Genomic DNA, 25,779 nt, shown 5'->3' with positions numbered 1-25,779 from the left:
TCTAGGAAAGGATTCCACTTGATTAAAGGGGCAGGCAAACATAATGAACCCTCTATCCTTATTCTGAATGAACATGACTGGATTCTTGTCACGATGAAAACTAATTTATGAGAAAGAATATTGCAGTAATCAAGATACAAGGGGATGAGAACCCAGAGTTAGCTGTTAACAACTGTTGGATGTATAGAAATAGTTCTCAAGTGTTTGAAATAGTCTGAATGTGAAAAACATGAGAGAGTTCTGAGTTCAGGATGGGGGTTTTGGGTGACAATGTGAGAAAAGGGGCAGGATGCTGATTTTGCATACTATTATTCAGAAGGAGGTAGTGGTCAGAACCCAAGGGAGAGAAGTGACATCTGGATTGGCACTGCTGAACTTGGGCTTAGAGAAATATTCTCAAAGGCATGTTAGAAAAGGCTGAATTTTCCGTTTGAACAGAAAATTACAGAAACCAGACAGTCTGTCAGTATGGAATTGCTAGCTAAAACTTTAATTGGAAAAGCACCTTACATCTTCTTATTTTGGAGTAGGACTGTGGGATGAAGAGGTCTAAGACAGATCCCAGAAGTCTGCCCAAAAAATAGGTTAAAGAACAAGAGAGGAACTTCCAAAGATCATAATGAAACTAGGAGGAGAACCTAAAGTCAGCACTGGTTTTGAAGCCATCAAGACAAAGGGAGATAATGTTTAAAAATGCAGACAGGGCAAGAAGGAAAAGAATAACAAGTTCTGGCTGTTAAATTGGCTGTAAAGTGATCATTAGAGATTTTGACCAGAACAGCTGGGGGTGGTGAGAAGGATATCTCTATATCCTTGCCCATACTGATTATACTTCACAGGCATCTGGCTTGGCTACTGTGTATTGGGTTAGATGGTCCTCTGATCTGACCAAGTTCAGCTGTTCCCAATTTCAGTGGAGAAAAAGGTGCAGAAACTAGATTAGACACTCTTAGGGTGGAAATGAAATACAGGAAATCTTATCAGTGCTTGCAGACAGTACACTCAATGTGTTCAGATACAAAGGGGAAATGTAGGAGGTAACTAGCCAGGCAAGGGAAGTCAAGGATGGGAGAGCCTGTTGTAGAATTGGCATGGGAACGGGGAAGATGGATTAGCACAAGTAATGAAGGGAGTAAGAATGGGTGAGGGAGACTGAGGGAAGATTTGGTGGGCAGAGTTACTGGGGAAACTGGAAGAATTAGAGGAAAATAATTGCAAAATTCCTGTGCCTGTGGGAGTGGTGAAGGGAAGTTGCAGGACATGAAGGAAGAAAAGTGGTCTGTTGGGAGTGTAGAGGTCACACCAAGCCAATTTGCAATTGTTACACCTTTGCAAATTGTGAACAGAAATAACATAGTGAAGTAAAACTGAAGTCATCTGATATTTAATTATTAATATAAGGATGCAATAGAAGCATTTTTGTGCACACACAGCTTGCAGTACTTCAAACGGCTGTACACAGTGGTGACCAAGTGCTACAGTTGCCTCAGAATAAGAAAAGAAAGCACAATTCCCTCAGTGTTTTGGATTTACCTTTGGGGCTGTCAAATGTGTGCCTCTTCCACTCACACTAGGGGCTGCTGGATAGGTCTCCCTCTTCCTATGCTGCATCAGCAGCAGCCAACTCTCCCCACACTTGATCTCCATCTCCCTTTTCAGTGGGAGACTGGGTGTGTAGATTGCCCAGCTCTGAGTAGTCTCACACAGAGCTCAGAAATCCAAGGCATAAAATGTGTTGGCAAGTGCTGGAAGATGTGCACTATACTTAGCAATTCCCTGGAAAAAGTATTTTGGAGACTGTTTTGGAGTATTTTGGAGACTAGACCCAAATGGTCTAACTGAATTTTGGAAGCCCATGCCACTGTATAGTGGCCTTCCTCTAGGCAGTCTGAAAATTCCATCCTGGCCAAAATAGCAGCCTTGTGGCAAACTAGTCCTAATAAGAGTACCTTAATTTGCCACAGAACATTCAATTTAAACTACTTAAAATACATTGAGATCTCAACTCACTTGAGGGATACAAATGTCAATATGTAGTGGTATAAATGTATCTGATAAACTGGAAGATATTTTCACCTGGCAATACTGGAGATTGAAAATAGAGGTTCCTCCTCAAAAGTCAAGCTCAGCGGACAGGTTCTGACTTTGCTTAACTATTTCTGCAGGAGGAGAGAAATGAGAACCCTAACTACAGTTCTTTAGAGGGTGCAAGTAGCATTTTATTACATTATTCCATTATGCATTTATTCATAAGATAAATAAAAAGCTGTGCACGTTCATGATTATTTTCCTTGCTTTACCTTAATGCAGTTAATAATCTGAAGTTACTTGTTTTTTGTAAAGCTTTTCTATTTTTAAAATTTTTAATATGACAATGTTTCTAATATTTCTTCATGTTCTGAATTCTTCATGGAAGGGAAGGCACTGAGAGAATACCCATAAAGAGGATTAATTTGTTCCATTTTGTACATTTCAATAGCATTCTTTTCTTTGTTTCCTGATGAATTTTTCCTTGAAATATTACCATTTTGAGTCTGAGATCTACAAGAAAAAATCTCACAGTAAACCAAACTAGCACTTTCATAGCTGGCTAGCTTGCCTTTTTGCCTTACTGAAGTGTGGAATCAAGTTATTTTTGGGAGTGGAGAGTTTTGATTTTATTCTTGGGTTTTTTTGGGTTTTTTAAACCAATATTAACCTGTAGTGGCAACTACAAGAACAACAACGTCAGGAAAAGCTTTTGTAGTTAATGATTTCTACAAGAATTTCTAAAATAGATGAAAAATATGAAATTCCAGATTCTGAAAATACTGTGGTTCTGAAATAATCAAAATCATCAAATTCTCATCACCTTTCATATTTCAAAGTCAGGCTTCCCATTGCAACTATCAATTGCAAGCAATAGCTAGGACACAGAGCTTGAAGATCACAAAAGAGGTCCCAGGATTCCCTGGAAAATTGTAGCTGTTGTTTAAACATACACACAGAGAAATATTTCAAGAAGTTAAAAATAACAAAAAAGCAGAGAAATTAATGTGGAATACTGACTGCTTCAGCTGAGTTCAGTAAGCACCATTGTTCTCCAACTAAAAAACTGGGTCATATATGTGGATGTGTATTATACTGGCTCAGCAGATGTGAGTGATAGTATTTTTTGAACCTCATATGCAGCATTTTACATGTTCAGTCTGAGTTTTATTTTTTTAGAACTCTGAGCCCTACAACTGTTGGAGCTAAGCAAGAAAAATGTTCTCATTTGCTATATACCCAATTTTATCTAATTATGAGACAAACTTTTCCTCTATGTAAGAATAAGTACTTATTGATTTAAGAAGAAACAGGCATATTGATCCAAAGGTAAAATACACTGTACATGTTGATCAATATTTACCTTGCAGGACAAAACATGCTGGTATTCACTTCAAGGCATCAATATATACATATTACTGGATGTTTGTGTCATTAAGTCACATAACTGGGCTAGATCTCCCTCTAACAGCATGAACTCTCTTAATGATTATTTTTTTAGTCAACTATTAGTCTCTAAAGGGAAGAATGAGTTAGAGAACCAGAAAAAAATAATAATTGTTCACCTCCCTTGAGATAAATAATACTTTTCATTAAACTCAGCTGATGCCTATCAAGAGACACTAGACTGATTATATAATATAAGCAGTGAGAAATACTCCAAATTCCTCCCAAAAGTATTTACCTGTACCGAGGTAAAATTGGAAATCTAAGCATAGATGTTTGAAGATATTTAAGTGCCTAGTGTATGATTAGTTTGATATCAATTAGCTTGTACAAAAATTTAATTTTTTAATTTCCAAAAATGGGACACATCTGAGTTCACAGAATTCCTTTAAAAATTCTTTGCTATCCACGGCTCCTCTCTTTTTCAGTCTTGCTGCAGGCCAGGGGCTTCTTCTGTCTGGAATTAATTGACATAGAGCTAAGCATAAATTATACAAAGATAAACTAATTATAGTGTAATGGGGCAGTCATGGTACACATTTTTTTTCTCTGACATTTCTTTTCTGTCCCATAATAGCTCTAACACTGGCTTAATCATTTTTATTTAAATGTTTTCTTTATGGTTAATTTCACCCTAATATCACCCATCTCCATCTTGAGTCTCCTGAGGCGCCCTCTATAAAGGACACACCCAGGGAAGGGACAGGCATGGGACAAAGACTTGGTGTCACTGTTACACCCTTAGTATGTATTCTCAACACGATCAACATCATAATTACAATGTCTATACATGTTGCTTCAGACCTGAATAAATAAGGTGACTGTCCCTTCAAGAAGCCTTTATTATAAGGAATATTATAAGGAATATTATATAAGGAATAGGCTTGAAAGCTGTGGATCCTTCCAGCACGGCTTTGCCCACGTGAGGCCCTTCCTAAACTTGCCTGTAACTGAAATTCATGTCTAAATTCTCATCACCTTGTGTATCACCCTTGTTAGAGACAAACCTGTCCTCTCCTGTTCATGTGCATTCAAAATTCTGGGAACATCATTGCCTTAGCACATGGTTTGGGAGTTTTTATCCACTCTAGGCTCTCCATCTTCGGTTTAATCTAAGACTTACTTACTGTACTTCTTCTGGAAGAGTCTCGAGTCCCTGACCACTCTTTCCAGCCTGCTCATTCTCTTTTCAAATCATTACTTTCTTCTTGCGGGGCTGGGAAGGATGTGTCTGTATGTTCTACCCCAGATAATTAATTTTCTCCTTTGAACCTGTTTTTATCTGTAGGATAAGAGAAACTATACAAATAATACAAAACCTGATAGCAACTAAAGTGAGGCTGCACTTTAGTCCCTGGCCTATTTATTTGCTTGATAGGATCTCACCTCTTCCTTGAGTTCCTTGAGCTGTGTGTAGCTGTTTGTTATCTGTTGTCTGACTAAATATAGGTCATGAACTGTTTGCACACTGCCACACACGTGATGGATTCCTAGACCATGAATGGCATCTGCATTTCAAATTTGCATTCAGGTAATTCAAATAACAACAATAATCTGAACTACAGCTTTTTAGAAGCCCAGATGGAGAATATTGCATATCTGCCAAACAGGCATCCCTGCACCTGAATGAAGGGAAAAGATACAATGTTCCCTACCTCTGCTGTGCATCCACTGGAGTAAGCAGCTGTACACTGGGAGTCAGCCAGCTGTGCTCCTATCTTCAAGGTACCATCAGCACGGCATTAGTAGGGAGGGGAAGCTGCAGGCATGCCTTCTGTGACCTGCTACCCCTTGTCAGACAGATCCAGTTCCAGCCAGACAGAGCCAAGATCATCAGCAGTGCTGGTGGCAGCTCTGGGGAAATGCATGTAAGAAAGCTGTGCTGCAGCTGTGAGCAAATGTGAGAGAAGGAGCAAATACCAAGACCAGCGAAGAAGGAAGAGGAGGTGCTCCAGGTGCTGGAGCAGAGTTTCCCCAACAGCCTAGGGAGAAGTGCTGGAGCAGAGTTTCCCCAACAGCCTAGGGAGAAGACCATGGCAAAACAGGTTGTGCCTTGAAGCCCATGGAGAATCTCAGTGGAGCAGCTATCCACCCTGAAGATCATAGAGGACCCTATGCCACAGCAGGTGAATGTGCCCCAGAGAAGTTGCTCCTGGAGAGCTCATGCTGAAGCAGGTTCCTGGCAGGATATGAAATGCAGTCCAGGGAAAGGAGCACACACTGGAGCAGGTTTTCTGGCAGGAATTGTGACCCCATGGGGTACTGAACCTGGTATAATCCACTCCTGAAAGACTGTAACCCATGGGAAGGATCCATGTTGGAGCAGTACATGAAGTCCCTCCCATAGGAGGGACTCCTCACTGGAGCAGGGGAATAGTGTGATGAAAAAGGAGCAGCAAAAATGAAGTGTTATGAACTGACCACAAACTTCATTCCTCAACCTTCTGCACCACTCAGGGGCAAGAACACAGAAGCATCAGGAGTGAAGCTGAGCCTGGGAAGAAAGGGATGGAGGGAGGTGGATTTTAGTTTTTTTGGGGTTTTTTTGGTTTTGTTTTGTTTTGGGTTTTTTGTTTTGTTTTGGTTTTTTGTTTTTGTTTATTATTTTTCCTATTCTTCTCTGTTGTTAATTGGATATAAAATAAATTCATTTCCCCAAGCTGAGTCTGTTTCCCCATCAACATAGTCAGTGAATGAGCTCTGGGTTCTTACCTTGACCCATGTCCTTTTTCATGGCATTTTCTCCCCCAGTCCTACTGAGGAAGGGGAGTGAGGGACTGGCTTGGTGGACACCTGGAAGCCAGCCAAAGTTAATCCATCACAAGCTCACAGCTGGCTTGTCATCTGGGCAGCTCCATGTGAACCAGAGAAGGTTCAGCCTGCCCTGCAGACATACCCTTATAATGGATTCTTTTACCACACGTTCTGAAATTCTCAAAATGTTTATGGTGTTCTCTGAATACCCTTGTGAAATAAAGAAGTGTTAACATTGCCATTTTCTCCAAGGAACTGTGGTACAAAGAGACTGAATGGTTCACTTAAAACTGCACAGTGAATACTGTCCAATCCTCGTGCTTGGAATGCAGCTGTGGTCTCCAGAGCTTGCTGTATCTCTGTTATTAATAGAAGACATCTCCCTCTTGGATTCCTTAACAGAAACCTTAACCGCTGTTAAATAAAATAGGTTTTGAACAAGCGATAGAGATCATAATGGTACTCATACCACAATGGCACTCAGACCACATACCTGCCATCACTAACTATAAATAAAGTAATCCAGAGAGATGTACACTCTCAGCTATATTGAAATACATTGGAATAGAAAGGCATGAAGATAGACTTACTGTTTCTCTACACATAAGTGCAGTAAGTATCAGAAGTTATAATTCATCACTAACTATGCACAGGGACAGTCTCCTAAGCCAGGTGGGGCCTGTAGAAGATATCAGACCTCACAGACACCAGTGTTTTTTTCTAGGGCCAAATGAGTGTACTTCTTATAAAGCTGAATTGAACAGTATTAATACAAATGTTCAGTGAAAGCAAATCTGTCACAGAATGAGTACAAGATTCACTAAAAGGTGAATATTCTTGCAATTTTTGACAGTTCAGAAACAACCATATATGATTCACATAATCAAATAAAACAATTGAATGTTGAAACAGCAGGCAATGCAATTGTTCAGAGATCTTCACTAAACATATATCAGTAGTAAATTGACATTAAAAATTAGGATTTGTTATTGAAGATTTTGTGATCAGTGATGTTGAATCAATCCTTCAAATATTAGAAGTGCTGTTAATAGTTTACTCTTTCTGAAAATTGAGAGTAACATACTTCTGAACCTTTCTAATCTGACTTCATTAGAGATTTGTGACTTGAAAAAAATAGACAAGAGACCTTAAAAGATGGATTTAAAAGAAAACGAAAAAGCACGTCTCTATGATCAGTACATCAGTTTATTAACACAGCTCTGCATTTCTTTCTGTTTCTTAGTAGAGAGCACTGAAATTACAGCAGTTGTAGCAAAAAATCCACCAGATATCTACTTTTAAGCATTTTTATCTGTCCATATGAATTTTTAGGGGGTAATCATAGGAGTAGTTGAGGAAGAAGGTGAAGCGTCCGTTTGCCAACCAACTACCATTCTAAATTTCTGACGTCTTCCTAATTAAGTCAAGATTAAGGCCATGCAAAAATGGACTTATATCTTTTTCCTACTTCCAGCTACCTTCTCATGTAGGATTAATTTTGGCAGTAGCTCCTCAAGAAAAACATTAGTCAGCCCTTACACAACTCTAGTAGTGGAGAAATGCCTGATTAACAATGCTGTTCTTGGAATAGATCCAGTATCTGACTAGGGTCAGGAACATCTTCATCTCTGCTTGGGTATATAAGTCATAAACACTGTGATCTTCACCTGTAAAGCTCTAACACTTCCAGGTAATATATGTTAAAAAAAACAAACAAACAAACAAACAAAAAAAAAAAAACCAAAAAAAAAAAAAAAAAACCACCAAAAACTGCAAAAAAAGGCACAAATCAAATACTTTGATCCTCAGATGCAATGGATGACCAAAGGAAGTGTGTGACAAACCCTCTTAATTCAGCCCCTTTTGTATAGAATACTTTTACCGCACTTTTCTTAGAAGAAAATTAGTTGAGAAATTTAAACTGAAGTACAGCCTTAGCTGTACAAATTTGGAAGGGATTAGTAACAGAAGAATTAACAGGAGAGAACATTTTTCTTTTTAAATTTGTACATCTATTTAATGATCTCTGAAAAACAGATGATTGCCTTTTTCTTATCCCAGGCTCTTTAGATCACCTCATACACCCCCACTGCTGAAGAAGGGTCAGCCAGAGAAGGTTACCTAGGCCAAGTCCAGATGGGTTTTGAATATCTGTTCAGATGGAGACTCCACAACCTCTCTGGTAAACATGTTCAAATGTTTGAACACACTCAGAGTAAAAAAAGTACTTTTTTTGCTTTCAGGTGAAATTTTCTTCACCCATTGTCTCTTGTCCTATCAGTGAGAACCATTGAGGAGAAGCTGGCTGCTTCTTCTCCCTTTTCTCCCATCATGTATTTATAAATTAAGATCCCTTTGGGCTGTCTATTCTTCAGACTGGACAGCCCCAGCTCTCCCAGCCATTCCTCATAGGAGAGGTGTTCTAGTCCCTTCATTGTCTTTCTTGCCCCGTGTTGGACAATGCATGTTTTTTTCCCTCATGTCTGATCAAAGAGTTCTGGAAACCTTGCGGATACACACTAGAAATGTACTGCTAAATACATACTATTACATAAATTACTGAGGTCCTGTTTTGATGTATTTTAAGAAAAAAATACCAAATAATTTTACATTTGTAATTCTGAACACAGCATTTCTGTTCTTAGTTTTGTTAGAAATCTAGATTAATTATTGGACTTCAGTAGCTGTCTTCAGATGTAAATGAAAGTTGAATTTTATGTATGTTCTATGTAAAGGTAGTTGCAAAAAAAGAAGCATAAACTAAATTTTTCATTTAAAATAGCTGAAGCAGCAAATTTTTTTCCATAGGCCATAGGGGGTATTTCAAAACAGAGAGACTGAGTATTGGTTTCAGTTACATTAGAATAAATCCTACGTGCTGTAATTTTATATGCACAGTCATTGCTGGGTAGTCTTCGAAGCAAAAAGTGTCGTTCCTTGAAGTCTAGTTTTATCCTAGCTGAGGGTGCTGTTGGTGACAGTAGTGTCTTAGTCTTGTGTAGCAGAACTTTCCTATTGTAGAAGGAAACTGTGTCCTGCTCTCTTCCCTTGACAGCAAGGTATTGCTGTATGTAACCAAGTCCCTGACAAAACTGATTAGCCTGTGATCAAGAATGCCCCGTCTTGCTCAACAGACTCGGCAATTCATGTTGCCTGAGAAGACAAAAGCTTGTGATAAAGTGACACCTGTTATTTATCGCCTCTGTGCACTGCCTAAAGATAAACAGCAATAACTAGAGTGTGTCTATCCTATGAAATGGAGTGGTGGTGTGGCTCTTCATCATACTTGTCCTGTAGGTAGACCCAAGGGCCAATTGTTATTCCAACAGATTCTTCAGGTTACCAAAGCCATCTGAGTTCAAATGCCAGAGATCAATCAGTAAAACAAGGCAATAACAAGCTGGATGTGAATGAGACTTCCTGAATTTTTCCTGAATTTGCTCTTAGCTTTGGTCCAGATGCAGCTATGAGCAGGAAGTTTTAAAAGGGTTGCTTTTCAAACAGTGATATGATAGAATGTGTGGGACTGATGATGCCTCTGGTATGCCCCCTCCTAAGTGTTTTGTACATGGATGTGTGCATATGCACACCTATAACCAGAGTGTTTGATTACACTAGAATTGTAAATGCGTGAAAACTTGAGATTCTCCTTGCTGAACAGCAACTGCGATTCAACTTCATGGTTACACATCAGTCAGTCAACAGTCATACAATATGCACCTCTCCTTGCTGCCAGAAGTGTCTGTAGTCATATTCAGCCTATTACATTTCCTTACTACAAAACGTTCTTCTACATTAAAAAAAAACCAAGAAAACAAACAAAAAATCCACAAACAAACCCCCTTCTTTACCCATGCACTATTCCTAAAAAGGAAAGAAGTTAATAAAACCACTGATGACACACTGTTATTCCCTTCTTTCGCCTACATACAGATTAAAATCTCACATAGCTGACCATGTCATCCACGTTTCCTTGCATTGTTACAGCAATTATTTATCTCATGTTTGTGTTAGTGTCTGTAAGGCACTAAGAGATTCTCTGGCCTCTCAGCAAGCAGCTCACAAAGAAAGAGTGGAAAGGCTGAGGTACAGAAAACCATACAAGAGGGGCTTTCAAATCTTACACAGGTGCCTAACAGTAGAAGGGTAGAAATTAGTGGAAAAATACACAGCCTGGAGAGAGAAAGGGACTTGTAGTTAAGTTCAGGGAGGTCAGTTGGTGAAAGAAGTTATGTGGGAAAAAAAAAGCCTGAAATGCTTATACATAAATGAGATACTTGAATTATGGGAGAGATCAAGTAAAAGACAGTGGGAAGCCAGCATAAATTGGGAGAAAGGTGAGTAAGTATGTTGTAGCAGTGCCTGAGGAGTCAGCAAAACAAGGCAGAGAGGAAAATTACATTAACAGATTGATGGGAAAGAAAGAAGATCTTGGTGGGGATGTTTTCTATTTATATGTCCGTAGCACAGGTGGTATTTCCAGCAATGTGTAAGGAGAGGACTACGTGGAATTTTGGGATGCTTTTGAGGTAAAAGCATTAGAGCTTTGCTGAAAGCTAAAAATCTGAGACTACAGTTTAATGTATCAAAGATTCTAAACAAAAGTCTATTAAATGTTAGACATTATATGCAATTGAAGGAGTGATCTGTATTTCCTAAGTAATATTCAAATACCTGTCAATCAACTATTTAGTGTGAGGTCCATGATATTTTTTAAGCATTTCTGGCACTCCAAACAATGAAGAGCCCTCTGAGACAAAATAGTCCAGTGGGGGATTTCTCAGGGTGAGGGAAGTAGCTATGATAAGGATTGTGTAATGAGCTGGTCACACTTAGCATTATAGTAGAAAGCATGGTTCATGGGAGATTTCTGGCTGTAGAATACAACATCCATTACCCTTTTGAACCTCTGAAAATTCATCACGCTTCTGATAAATCTTCACTATCTTCATCTTGATCAGAACTTCTGTATTCCAAACCGAATGAGAACTTCTCACCCAACCAGTTCAGGATCCCACAAGCAAACCCTCTGAATAATTAGAACTAAAATAAAAATTTTGTGACAGAAAGCCAAGAGAAACACCTGCCTGGCACACTCCAGCCGTTGCCCCTGATATGCATGCTCTGTGCTTAACACTTTTTTATTGATTCTCAATTTGCAAATCTTTCCTATTGTACTTTTATATTTAATCATCAGCACCTGCCCAGTAATGGACTGAAGCAGCATGAATGTGGTATGCTGTCCATTTTGAGGATTCAGGTTGGTAAGACTGCTGCTGGAAAGCAATAAATGAGAAGTGGTAATACACAGCAGTAGAAACATAGTAGCTCCTGCAATACAAATTACTATTTGTATTTAAAAATAAATCTGAAAGAAACCATTCATTGTGCAGTCTTGTTAGATGCTTCCCACAATAAATCTAGCAATGGAAAAGCCTCTTTGGCAGAATGGCAGATATCATCTGCCATAAGATTTAGCTGGCAGGGAATTAGATGTCACTAAGGCCACTCTTTGGGGTTTTTTTTGGTTGGGTTTTTTTTGAGTTTTTGTTTGTTTGTTTGTTTGTTTCTCTCTACATTGCTCTCCCTTTACAGCCCACTTTGGCTTATCCTGAATTCCCGGTAATGTCACTGGAAATACCGCAAGAGAAAGATTGTAGAATCTGACTCCTCAGGGAAGTACCTGAGTATGTATCTGCAACTATCCCTTAACAGATCTGTTTGAAGCAGCTCTGGACTTGGGGCACATCACTGGGACAGTGAACATCTCTTCACACTGGCCATTGCTGCTCTCCCAGCAAGGAGCTTGCTGTACCTGAGAGCAGCCTGGAACCAGTGAGCTCAGCGCTGCAGTGGCTGTGCTGCTGGTCACTCTCCAGGGTACCAGTGGTGAAAGGATTTTTCACATCTACTGAGTATAGAGAGCTCCTACGAGCTGTTAACAAACCTAAACACAGTGAATAACAGAAGATCACATCTCACAAGGTTTGACCTTAACAGGCTTAGCTCACACATGTCTAACAATTCAATTTTGACCTTAAAACTCTGTCAAGTATTTAATGGGACCGGGCTTGTGCAGTGTAAAATCTGCCTTTAAAAATATATGCCAAATCAATTCCCCCTTGGTGTGCTGGAGCACATGGGCCCTGTGGCAGCTGGAGCACAGGAGAGAAGCAAACAGCTCCTGAAAGAGCCATTCCCCAGTGGAGTGTCAGTCCTTCTACTTTGAAATATCCAAACGCACATATCTGTGGAAAGTTGCTGAGTTCCCTTGAGTTAACCAGCTTCTGCTTTTGAAGGTGTCTGGTGAAGCTCTTCCAGCCTGTATTCCCGGTCCTGCTGAGTATGAGCTCTTTGTGATTTGCTGGAGAAAAGTACTAACTGCAAGGCACATGGTGGCACCTTTTTGTGGATCTTTTGTAAATCCCTTTTCTTTTTACTACCTGGGAGTGACAGGTGTTCTACTCATCAAATGTCCTTGATTCCCTGTATGCAAACCTGCTGAAAGACATGGGGTTCTTCTGGAATAAATATGAGAATTTGCCTCTGAGTTTCAACCCTATCAGATCCATAAAGTCTACTTATAAATTACAATAAAATGAGGGTTCTGCATGTCTTTAAAGATGCAGTGTGAAAAATCAAAAAATGGAGAAGCACCAGGTCTCACTAGTGGCTCATCTCACGCATACCCAGATACTATCCCAGTTTGTGAAGCACAAAGCAGTCACATCTGCAGAGCTTCTCTGAGGGAAGGAGAGCCTGAAATAAATCCCCGGGTACTGTCTTATCATTTTTGTTCTAAAAAAAAATTCCAACTTACCCTCAGAGACCTAATTTTGTTCTATAGTACAAACTTTTAGGAAGTAGTAAACAGTTTCTGTTTCAAAAAACTTACATTCTAAGCTCCTGATCTTTCCAATGCCTACTTGCTTAGCTTTTTTTTTTTTGTTTTTTAAATCCATGAGATTATACATATGCATAAAGCTATGCCTAAACTTTTGTCATATGAGAGCAAAGATAAAGGTAGGATGTGAGAAAGGAAGTATTTGTTATCCACATCTTGAGGATGAGGAACTGAAGTCCAGCAAAAAATGAGATCCTCATCCTCCACAGGGTGTAAATGCGCTTGATTCTTAAGCAGGAGTAATTTCCATCAGGTTTGCCGTGCCCTCCGGACTGAAGAGTAAGGTCTGGGTTTCAGCTACTGTCTCTGCCACCGATTTTAAGTAAGTTGCTTAAGTTCTGATACGGCGAACCAGAATTCAAGTTCACAAAAAGCGCGGGACGCGTTTTTCACGGGATGCGAAAGACTAGGTTGAAGTAAAGAAGGATGATCTGACCCCTTAGCTCGGGAAATGGATTTCTGCAGCTGACGGCCTGTGACTCTCGGCCGTATCGCTGTGCCTGGTAGCTGCCTGCCGTGCGGGGACACCCGAGTCCCGGCACCGCATGAGTCCGGCCCCGGGAGAGTCCGTGGGGAGGCGCGGAGCCCGGCCCCTCTCCCGCGCTTCCAGCTGTGCACGGCCGGCGGGGCGCCCCGGTAACAGGTAAAGCAGGCAAATGTCCCTCCGTCCCGAGGACCGCCGCTCGCCCGCCGCCGTCCCAAGCATCGGTGGGGCGGGGGCGTGCGCGGGTGCGGAGCGGGCGGCGGCCGCACAGGGCGGAGGGCGGGAGAAGAGCTGGAGCGACGGGGGAGGGACCGGGCGCGGAGCCGCCGCCCGCGGGGCAGCGCCGGCACATGGAGCGGCGCCAGCCGCCGCCGCAGCTGCCGCCTGCCCCGGCCCCGGCATAGCAGGTACCGCGGGGCGAGGGGTCCCGGGCGGGCACCAGCTCCAGCCACCGGGGCGAGCGGGGCGTCAGCCCCGGGCGGCTGCGGTGCGCGGGTGAGGAGGGGCCGCGCGGAGCCGGTGCTGCCGTGGAGAAGTTGCCGGGCGCGTTAAGTGGGAGACTGCGGAGCCCGGTCATCCCATCCCATCTCGTCCCATCCAATCCCATCCCATCCCTTTCTTCCCCTTCTCCCCGTCCCATACGCTTTTTTTTTTTAATTGAAAACATTGAGCCGAACGTAGAGCTCGGGTGTAATCCAGGCGTTTTAGAGTGCTTCCTTAAAATTTCAGAGATGAGTAGTCATGAGGAGCTGGCCGAGAAGGGGTATTCATTGATTCAAATGCGGATTGGTCTGTGTTCTCCTCGAGTCAGCTACAGCACTCAGGTTCAGTCAAAGCCCGCGTTCCGAGTTCTTGAGCCTGTAGTTTTCAGAGGGGAGGCAGGTACGGAGGTGGTAAAAACTATTAGGAAATTGTAAAATTACCAGCCCAAATGCGCTTGAGGGGAACGGCATTGGAGGAGTTGCTGACTTCCGAATAGCGGTGGCACTAGAAGTTTTCCTCCTTGCCATACAGCCTGTCACAGCTGGAGGGTTTTTTTCACCCTGCTCCGCAAAGTTGCCCTCTTGGTGAAGGGACAGTTTCGCTCTGCTGTCGTTGCTAAAGAAGATGTGCTTAGTTAGAAAATGTGTGTGTGAAGAAATGAGTTGCCACTGCAGCAGTCAATTCTAAGGAAACTTTTAATTTTGTGCTTCAAGAAACCTGATTACTTCTTGGATTGCTTTTCTACCTTGGTTTAGAAGGTATGGTAACACTGCCAGGCATTGTTCAAAGCATTCTGCTTCCAAAATTTTTAAAAGTTAATAATGCTGTATCTGAAAATTTTGTAGTGTATGATTGCAAATTATCTCAAAAAGTGATGTTTTGTGGGATGGAAGAATTTTTAGACCTGTATGGCCAGTGGCTTAAAGTACTGAAATTGTTGTAGAGGAATATAATGTTATTTCTTTTTACTTTTTCTTTCTTTCTTTTGCCTTTTCTTTTTTTTTTTTTTCCTTTCACTAAATCTTAGTGCAAGAAGTTTTTTCAAGGACTTTGTGTGGAGGTTAGAAGTTAGGATTTAGAGCTTCTTGGCTATGTATTTTTCTTTCCGATATCTGGATGCTACCAAGGTTACATTGATATACATTTACTGTCCAGATGTCCAAACCTTACCCAAATTAAATAAAACTGGAATATAATCCTGGTTATATTTTGTGAATTCATATTAATAACCCATTTTCTAGACTTTAGTAGTTTAGTTTTAAAATTCGAAGCTGTAATGCATTGTAAGGTCCAAATCCTTTAAAAGACAGGCTTTGTTAGTTTCAGTTGACTGCTCACATCAGTTGTAACTCACACGCACTCTGCAGTACCGTGGATTATGACTCGCTGTTAAATGTTATAAATGATCATTGAAATGTAAAGAAAAAGCATATTGATATGTTGCATTTGGAAGTAAGTACTAAAATTCCTTTCAAATACTTGGAAATACTTTATCTGAATCAGCTAAGCAGGGGCACGTTCAGAGTGGCTTGTGGCACTGCTCTCTCACCTTGCTAGTGAATTGCATAGTTTAAGGTGTTGGAAGCCTTAGTGAAATAGAAAAATGAAGGATGCAATGCCTTTAGCTTCTGAATTTTCCAAACAAAATTTTTGCATTTAGGTAACTTTGTTTATTCTTTGTTCTCTTCGTTACTGAGGGAAAATGTAAGTCCAAAATGTGCGAATGGATTTGACCATGTTACCATGAAAATTCCCTGTTCATGGGTTAATATAACAGTCAATACTGTAGTTGATTCTATGTCTCTTTTCTAAAAGTATTCGTTGCTCTCATGCATAGACTTCTTTCTAACATTGGCATGGTCTGCTTTGATTTTAACTCATGTTGGTCAAGAAACTGAATAAAAACCACAAGATACACTACTTAGAGTGCCTTTTGTCCCCACCCCCTCAATCTTTAGCAAAACTTTACCAAGATTTAGTTACATGGCTGTGTGCCTTCTTCTCTGTCAAAGCCTTTGAAACTGAAGCCTGAAGACATGAGAAACCAAGTACAGACCGTGTGCAAAACCAAGGACTCTTAAAACAGTTCATGTCCTTATGATAGCTGTCTGTAGCAGAACTGCGGGGGGGAAGTGTTCAAAATACTGCAGAGCTCTGCACTTTATGTAGTTCATGTTTCTATTATCCCAGACTTGCTTCCAGCCTTAAAGATTTTCTCACAAATCTTAGTATTGGTGACTACCCATGTGTTCTTTTTCTTATTTTTCTTAGGGTTTTTTTTTTTTTTTTTGAGTAAAGTAGGTGAAAATCAGAACATAATATATCACAAGTTTATGAAAAAATATAAATAGAAATTATATCCCTAATTATATGGTAAATTTAAGATAAAAGCCAAGGAGAAATCAAGTTTACCCACTGAGTGATAAGACTGACCAGACTAAAGTCAATGGAAGTCCAATGCTGGACATCCCCAGCATCCAGGACCTCAAACCTAATGCACTGATCCTTGCAAGAGTCGTCTACCTACTGGGTATGGCTTCCAGGGGAAATGACAGGAACACAGAAGCATAGTATGGAATTGTACTGACTGTCTTGATTCAGTCAGAAAGGAGTGATGGACCATAGTATTTGAAGAGGAATCACTAATATCTCTGGGCCAATGTAATGATGGGACGACAGGGCAGAAAACTCTTTGCCCTTCATGCCCCCAGTAACTGTAGAAACTTAGGCACTGATCCTATGGGCATCCTTTATCCCAGCTGAGTATTTCTCAGGGTGGCTACTTAACTACAAGTGAGAAAAGTGGCTTGGTGTGTTTTCAGTAGGTCCCATACTCCTGAGTTGCATTAGAGAGACAAGCTTGTCATATACCTCTGACTTTCCACCCCAGCTCCCAGCTGCTGGTACTCCCTCCATGAACAACAACTTTGTCATTTGTGTTGCATTCAGCGTACTATTAAAAAATGCAATAGTCTCCATCTCAGCATTACTGTAGCAGTTTTCCTATCCCTTGTGGACCTTAATACCAAAAACCTGGTCTGCTTGCCGCTTCCACTGCATAGCAATGCAGAAATGTAACTGGATAACCAATCCATGGAGTTTTACAACAATGCAAAACTTCTTTCTCATCATTAAAATTGGATAACTCCAAAATGAAGCCAAAAACATTTCCAGACATATTTTATTTGAGCTAAGGTACTTCTTATATTAACACCACAATTTTGCAGAAAACAAGGAAATGGGTCCAGTCTGTATTTCAGTAACAAAAAGCAAGGGCATAATGAATCGTATGCTGCTCTGGCAGATCATTATTGGCAATGTTCTCTTAAAAAGTCCAGAAGATATCGAAAGTCATGGATTACAGCCTAATTGTGTGGCTTTTTGTCAGGAAAAACTTCCATTGAAGGCTTGTGGGATTTTTTTTCTCCTGTTTTATGTGCAAGAAAAGCTGGATCCATAGTAATTTTTGTTTTTTGGTCAAGATTCACATATGTACTTCATTACATTTTGATCAGTCATTACTTTCTACTATTATTAAAAGTAATAGAATTAGACCAAAAAATCATAATAAAATAGTAGAATTTAGTGTAGCAATAATGGAATCTTTGGAAAATGTTGTCATCCTTATGAGAGTAAAGCAGGATGCATTGCTGGCTCCCCCGGAATTCCCCTCCCAAGTGACAAACACCACTTTTCTAGCAAGTATAAAATTACTCAGAAAGAAGGAACACTGGGAATACATTATACCAGTTGAGAAGTGGAAGATAAGGACTGTCATCAGTGTTTTCTGGGACTATAATTCTTTGGTAAGCTTTTTTAAATGCTTGCAACTCAATGCAAAAGTCAAAAGAGGAAAGGCCTATTCTTTCACTGATATTATTTCTGTAATCCAAAGATTATTTTTGCTCCCCCCACCTGACACTGGAGTGGAAAAGCATTTAAAGATGAGTGTGAATGCCATATGAGGCAATGAAGACAGCCTCAGTCTTGTCAGCTTTTTGGCATTTTTTTAAACAGGTGGCTACTTTAAATAACTTCCACTCATCCAGAGTAGCTGCAGGAGTTTTCTCTCTGCAATGGCTGTCCAGCAAAGTGGACTCACTTCAGCTGGAAAACTCCCTTCTTCCAAGGTCAACTGTGGCTTGTTGTCCCTTTATCAATCTATACATAAACCTTACTATGACTCAGCAGTAGCTTTGTTTGCTCCCTAAATTTAAACAGAATTATGTTTACCCCTTAAGGTATGTTGCAGTGCATCTTTATTAAAAACCCGACAACTTCTGCCTCACCCTTCTCCTTCAGAACACAGCTTCCTCCATGCTTTAAGGTGGTGAACAAGAAGAGAGCAGGGCGTTTTTGCACTAAGCAGTTTGCCACCAACACTGTGGTGGCTGCAAAAGTAGGTCCCAGTTCTGAAAAATACATGCATGTTCTCAGCTTTATTTGTACCATTGCAAATTCTTGGGGATAGAACCATGCAGGTTTGGAAACTGCATGGCACACTCATGCTTCCTGTGCAAATGCTTCCAAAGGCCATTCAGACTGCAGGTTTGGATGAGCAGTCACACTGAAATCATTGTATTTTTAAGCCATGGGAACTGTCCACTTCTCTTGCTTATTTTGCTTATTTTATGTGAAAGATGTATATTTCTTCTTCTGATCCCACTTGTTCTAGCTTTCTCAGTGAAAGAGAAGCTTACTCTGCAAGAGAGATCAGATTCTCCTCTGAATTTCTTCATTTTTCTGCTTGTTTCAACTCACTGAGAACAGCAGAGCAATTGCAGTATAAAGCTGGAATTGACCATAGTGGATTGGACCAAGAATATTTGCAAAAGCAGAGTGAATTAATTAAAATATATAGTGTGGAGGAGCTTGCTAATTTACTTTAATTTTAGGAGTTATTTTTAGGTTTATTTAAGGGTAAAAAAAAAAAAAATCACACCAATCACTAATATGCTTATTCAGGCTGGTAATGTCCTTTAATAATCTGAAACATCCTGAACAGTTTGAAGTGAAATTAGGAAGCAACTCTGTGGTCATGAAGCACACTGACCATGAAGCATACTGAAACCTGTAATTCGGACAAATTGACTACTGATATATTGTAGAGTATACTTGGCAATAGCAGTTCTCGACATAAAGAGGTGCTTTTATGTTCTCTCTATTGCATATTTAGATACACTGTGGTGAGGACATCCTACGCTTTTTAAATCAGATAAATCGATATATACAAAAAGTGCAGTTCTTCGTCTGCTGCTTACCTCCCCTTGAGAGAGAGCTCTGGTAGAATATCCAAGAGCTCTATTTGGCCACTTGAGAATATGCTGTGTTCTTAGATTGAGTGCCTTAATTTACACCCTTCACCTTTTGTAGTCGGTTTATTCATAAGATGGAAGTGTGTGCGTTTTCTTTGTCCTGCTGAATTTATTCAACTTTTCTGCTTGATTTTTAGTGAATAAAGGTGACAGGGTTTAATGAGTTAATAAAACTTGCCCTTAATTAGGAAAATTACCTTCATATTTTTCTCATATTGTGGAAACAATTTATAATTGCTCTGATTGCAATTCAAAAACTTGAAGGAAGAACCTTTTTCACATTTGCAATGGTATCAAGTCCAGTAATTTGCACTCAAAGTCAATAAAAGAATGGATTTTTTATTATCTCCTTTAGCAATTAATTGTTACATGAATATAGCTCAAGCAGAGAAAATGCTAGGAAGAACATATATGGAAAACACATATATGATACAAGATGCACTTTTTATCATTCGTCAGTGATTTGAAAAGAGAATTCCCAAAGAACTGAGAATTATGTAGAATCTTTGAGACAACTTTTTTTACACCTTCACAATTGTTCCCTTACACAGAAATTAATTTTACATGTGCCAGACATTTAAATGTTTCACATCTGCACTGTTAGCAGAGTTTTTTCTTAATCTTCTGTGTTGAATTACAGTGCTTCCTTCATTTTGCAGACAGGAGCTCTCCATTGAAATTTCACTGTATGCTCATAATTGTATTGTCAATTCGTGTAGTTAACCAGCATTTACACTAGGTAGGGATAGAGAAATGAGTGAATAAACTAAACATCTCCCATGACTATGTAGAAAATGCTGAATACAGAATTAGTGCAGACGGAAAGAAATCGATCCACTTAGTTTTAACCTTTTTTCTGTTTTAATGCAGTCCTTTAAAAGACCTGGAAGTATTTGTTTTGTTTTTTTGAACAAAAATAGAAGGACATTGAAGTGCTCATTATGACTCTCAGTTTTCAGAAAGGACCACCCCTCACCTTGGCAGTTATTATTTACATTGAGCTGTGTGATGAGGCGGAAATTAAAAATAGAATTAAAATGGTTCTAAAGTAGAGTCATTCACAGAGATTGTGAAGTGTAGCATATTAAATTACAATAATAAAGCTAATTATCAGCTGCTTGCTGAGATATTGAATGCTTTTAATTAAAATGAGTTTGTAGAATTCTAGCAGTTTTCTTCAAGTATTTGAAGATTGGTTATACAATACTGAGTACCTTCTTTCCATGTTTAACAGTCTTCCTGTTGCATATTTAACCATATTTAGCACATTTGTACATGAAGTTGCAAGCCTGTTTATATATATTTATAAATATATATATATATAGTATCTTTGGTTTAAAATTAAGAAAACGTTAAATCCTTTTACAAAGGTGTCTTTATTCACCTCTTCTCTTGGTTGTTGCCCTATGTTCCATGACTTCCATCGATACAAGAGGCTTTTTTCCATTAGGTTGAGACCCTCTGATGCAATTAGAAATGCAGCTGTACTATTGTTCTGCAGGTAGATGCAGCTCCCAGCTTAAACCCCAAAAGATTGATGAGACATATATGATGATACCACTCCTAACATGTTTTTAATCTGCAGATTCTCCTGTCAGGTATGTTAAGGGCTATAGGAGTTTTCTGTGGTTTTTGGGCTGCAACCTCCTTTTTCTTTATTAATTTATTTATTAAATTTATCATTAGGTGACTTGAGTGGTTGAATCTAGGACCCATTTTAGGACCTTCACTTTAATGTAGGTTTTAAAGCAGATTGGGGTTTTATGGTTTTGGTTGTTGGTTTGGAGTTTTAGTTTGCTAAAGTTGAAGCCTGTGTGGTGAGGAGCCAATGACACATGTCAGAGACCACAGGCATGAGACGTGCTCATACACCAGCGCTCCATCAGAGCCAGCTGCTACAGTGACCAGTGTGAGTGGTCCCTTTCCTGCCATGGGGCTGCTTACAGAAGTGGGGGTTGCACAGTCGGGCCTTTCCCCAAGGTGGCTGTGGAAGAAAAGCTGGGGTTCTTCTCTTTGCTTCTTTTTCACACTCAACCCAGTGTTGTCACCACTGAGGAATGCATGTTCCACTCACTTTTTATATTTGCAAGAGCACCTGCATAGCACCAGGTCCCTCGTAGAAAGTTTATTTCCCCTCCCCTCAAGTCTTCGCGAGTGCTTATTTTCTGCTTTGAGGTTTCATGGAAGTGTACCTGCCCCTGTGGGCTACACTCAAGACAGAAGTGTTCCTTCAGGCACCTTTCTGTCTGCTCAGCATGGCTACACCTAAGAACTGTCAGAAAACATGCAGCTGGATGTGGTGTACGTTTGTGGAGTCTTCACAGTGCCAGAGGTAGAGCTCTCTGTAGATGGAAAGACAGCTCTGAGTTTAGGTGTGCTGGTGTAAGACCAAAGGGGCTCCACAAATATCAGCATTTGTGATTTATTTTCCTTACCATGAGGTTCCATTGTGCTGAATGTGGAGCACATCATGTCCCAGAGAAGTCAGTACACATGGAGCTCGGGACTTTGGCATTGGATTAGGTCATTCCATTGAATCACATCAATGGCCCAATCTTGGGATCTTTTAGTATCCTAAGAGAGCAGGGTTGTAGAAGGACTGACATGCTTACACATGCTTTATATCAATTGATGAAGCCTTGTATAAATGCTAAGCATTCATTTTCTTGACAAGAAGGTTTACTGTTGAATTTGCTGGGATACAAAATAATAAACCAGGATTTGCCAATAACTAATTTGCTGTATTCTGAAAGATTGGAAAATCTTGACTTTACAATGACTTCTTCCTATTTACACCTAAAAGGTCCTAAATCCACTTCTGAGTGTAATTTACATTAGGTATAAATGGAGCAGTACCTCCAGTGATTCATGGGGTGTATTTTGATATTGAGACATAGAATAAGTTATATTGTATAGAGAGTTGCAAGGAGGGAAATTCATTACATGTAAATTTTCTTCAGGGCAAATGCTGACTAACTTTAATCCAAAATTTTTGTGTGATCATGGCCACTTAGATGCTTCCTTATTTAAAACAAAATCAATATAACCTTTTAGAAGGGTTGTCTGTTGATTATCAGGTAATTTAAAATTGCAGTATTTTGATTCTTTTTCCAAAGGATTGTAGTAGCTTCATCTCTGAATCTGGTATTCATAGTCTGAAGAGGAAAGCATACAGGTTAGAGTTCCTTACCTGAACAGCCTTGAAGAAATAATTTTATCTATTTTGAAAGGAATTTTATCTGTTTTGCAGCTCTTGTAATAAGGGGACAAACTTTGAAGCTATTTGTATTCCTAAACAGAAGAATTATCTACTATCACCTGGGTGCTAATCCCTTTCCTGCTGTAAATGAGAGCGAGACAGGTTCAGCACTTGAGAGCAAGATTGCTTCAGTCAGGTGCCCACCCAGCTTTTGATTTCTAACTTCAGGCTCTTAAATTAGCTGAAAACCTAAAGAGATGTGACTGCATTGAAGACAGTGAAGCCATACACATTTCTTATGCTAGTGACAAATTTGATTAATGGGTAAAATTAAACAGTGAAAAATTAAAAAACATCTTTTTCCTGCCAAACTGAAACAGACCATAATTTTAGGGTTTTATTTCACAAACATTTCTAAAACATTGTTACTTTATATAAATCATTATAAAGGTTTATTGATTTACAAATGGATAACAAATAGATGCTTTAGTGCAAATTCTCATATCTATACATAAGATCTCTTATTTTCCAGAGAGTGACAATTCTTGCTTCTGCTGATTCTAGAGCAAAGAAAAAAAAATCAAGGCATGGTTTCCTATTCATAGATGTACCATACCAAAGGCAAAAGAGTAAATTCTACTCTTAGCACTTAAAATTTAGCCCAAGACCTGTTATGCTCAAGTCTGGTGTCTTTTAACAGACACAGAGCCAAAACCTACACATGGCCAATTGCAGAACTGAGATGGGGTACCAGATGTCCTGTCCTATATTCTTTGCTGATACAGGGCCTAAGCTGAAGTTAGCTGGGATTTCATTAGTATTTACTAGATACAATAAGAGTACAATCTTCCTCTGGGAGGGATTCAAACACCCTTGAGGATTTTTCAAAGTTATTTTATTTTTCTGCTTTTATAAATTTGTGTAGTGCTTGTGGATCTAAATCTACATTTAGGAACTGCGCTTAATTATTCTAAGTACTTATTGGGAAGGAAACAAAATCTTTCCATCATCACTTTTCCACCAGCTCTATTTCCTTTCAGTGTTTCATCCCTGCAAAATGGATCAGCTTTGCCGAATGTCTTAAAGTCACCTAATTCAAGGACAAACCCTGATGCAATCAGTGTGAGACCTAAGGGTGTGTGTTTCAGGACAGGCAGTCAGTCATCCAACCTCAAAGAAAGCAAGCTAAGACTATTCCACTAAAAAAAAAAACAAAAAAACAAAAAAAAACCCACACAAAACTGTACTCTAGTTTATTTCAATTGAAAACAAACAAACAAAAAAGTCAGCCCTGTAGTTTAGCTCTTCATATAAGAAATCAGGAAATGGGACTTCTCCATTGGGAAGTGTTTTCCAACAGATGACAGCAAGAGGCAGGAAGGAGTACAGCTGACAAGTGTGTGGCATAAGTTGCAGAAATACTGAGTGTAAGGCTTGTCATGAGAAAGGCCAGAAAATTCAGGAATACAAAACTAGAAAAAACTTTCTTCTTTGCACCTCCTCCCCTTGGCATTCCCAGTCCTGCTGAAGCCCCAGCAAGAGCAAGAAGGCAGGTGCAGTGAGAACAAAGGGCCCTTTCTGAGTGTGACTCCTTTCTGGTGGGTATATTCTTGGGGTGGTTTCCTTGCTTGGTTATGGTTCACCGTCCTCTGGAAAAATGTAAAGTAATCTACAGATTAATAGCTGGGTGACCCTAGAAGGCAGTAGTAAAATGCACTCCCATTTCTTTTTTTCTTCCTTTGTGTTCAGTCATACTTGCAGTAAAAGTAAGGCACTTGTACCTTACCACTTGCTGTAAATACACCATGCCTCCAGTAACTGAGCAGGCTATAATTATAGGGTTTTCCCTCCAGCAAGAGAAGCTGCTTTTCCCACTGACTATTTCAATAAAAAGGGACCTATTGAAAGCTCTTCAGTCCCATAGGAACTGATGCAAATTGTTGAGTGGAAGGTAGTTTTTTGCATTTTGCATAGCTGTAGTAATTTCTGAGAACTATATATAGACGATAAACAAATTGCTTGTCTGGAATTAAAGTTTAGGTGCAGAATAAAGCAAGACAGAGCATTATTGGATATTAAGCACTGTTATGGTACATGTGCAACAGCCAGAATGCTCTGTAAGAATACCAAATGTTTTTTGCAAATTGCCTAGACCATAATCTGTTCAATATCCTATCTGTCTGTAGCCCTGCAGCCTACACACTCTCTTTTTGCAATTCTAGCATGGGCCTGGTGAGGAAAGCTGGGATTTGTATGTTGGAAGGTGGGGGGCAGCAATATATTGGATCTGAGATATACTGTTGACATGCAGAAGCAAGTGAGTAGACCATTAGATTTATGAAATTATTAAATACAATAATAGCTGTTACTTTCTCACTGCAAATTTTTGGAGAGCAGGTTGAAGATCTTGTTTTTGGGAAAAGAATAATAATGGAAATTGGGCTAAGAAGGTTAGGATAAAGTTGAACCCTTTCCCAGGAATTCGAACTACATCCTCCTCTGCTTCCATCCCTCAAGAAAATGCTTGTTTAATTCCAGAAAGCAGGCTTGACAAGCCTGCAAGCATCTCAGTTACAAGGAACAGCAAAGAGCAGCTTCTCTGCTTGCTAGGATGTGGAGCCAGCTGCAGCAGGTGAAAATGTGACCTAACATTCCATGGCTGAACAAAGAGTGTGTAGGCTCTTTGTCCCCTCCCCATCTGAGGCTACCTCAGCTGCTCATGCCATACTTCAAGGTGGGGACCAAGTTGTGATGGGACTACCTGCTTCAGCAGCACATCTGTTATCCAAGGGGCCACCAGCTGTCTGTAGCCAGCCAGCACTCAAGCCATGGGACCTGCAGGGTCCCCTTCTGATTGAGAACCTGAGTTTTGTTTCTACCCCACTAACTCCACAGACTTCTCCCTGGTGCTTGTGGTCACTGGTCGCTGGCTCCTCGGAAGATGGTGTGTCGCAAGCAGAGGGCAGGAGCTTCCTGGTATCGCTTACCATGCCGTGGAGCCAGCCATCTGTCAGCAAAACAGGAAGGCACGGGTTCCTTCTCCCTCCTGGGCTTGTTTCGCTATTTTCGGGAGCTGTACTTCTGCCCCGCACAGCGCCAGGCTGGTGCGATCTGAGGGAAGGGCTCCCAGGCGAGCAAGGGGCCAAAGCCTGGAGCTGCTGCTCTG

General features: G+C 40.1%; 1 protein-coding gene across 22 annotated transcripts in view; it reads left to right on the top strand.

Annotated features, from left to right (window-relative positions):
* Window positions 1-25,779, top strand: part of IKZF1 (IKAROS family zinc finger 1) — a 108,040-nt gene that overhangs the window by 25,333 nt on the left and 56,928 nt on the right. The window contains exon 2 of one of the 22 annotated variants that reach the window (XM_068196150.1): window positions 13,386-13,454. The exons of 18 other annotated variants lie outside the window; for them this stretch is intronic. The gene's annotated coding sequence lies outside the window, so the exon portion shown is untranslated. Of the gene's footprint in view, window positions 1-13,385; window positions 13,455-13,531; window positions 13,776-13,922; window positions 14,024-14,343; window positions 14,858-25,779 lie in introns of those variants that run through there. 3 more of the 22 variants (XM_068196160.1, XM_068196139.1, XM_068196132.1) reach the window with 3 other exon arrangements.

The sequence above is a fragment of the Anomalospiza imberbis genome, chromosome 1 (genome assembly GCF_031753505.1).
Source record: "Anomalospiza imberbis isolate Cuckoo-Finch-1a 21T00152 chromosome 1, ASM3175350v1, whole genome shotgun sequence".
NCBI lineage: Eukaryota > Metazoa > Chordata > Aves > Passeriformes > Viduidae > Anomalospiza > Anomalospiza imberbis.
This window is presented reverse-complemented; position numbering and strand designations above follow the sequence as displayed.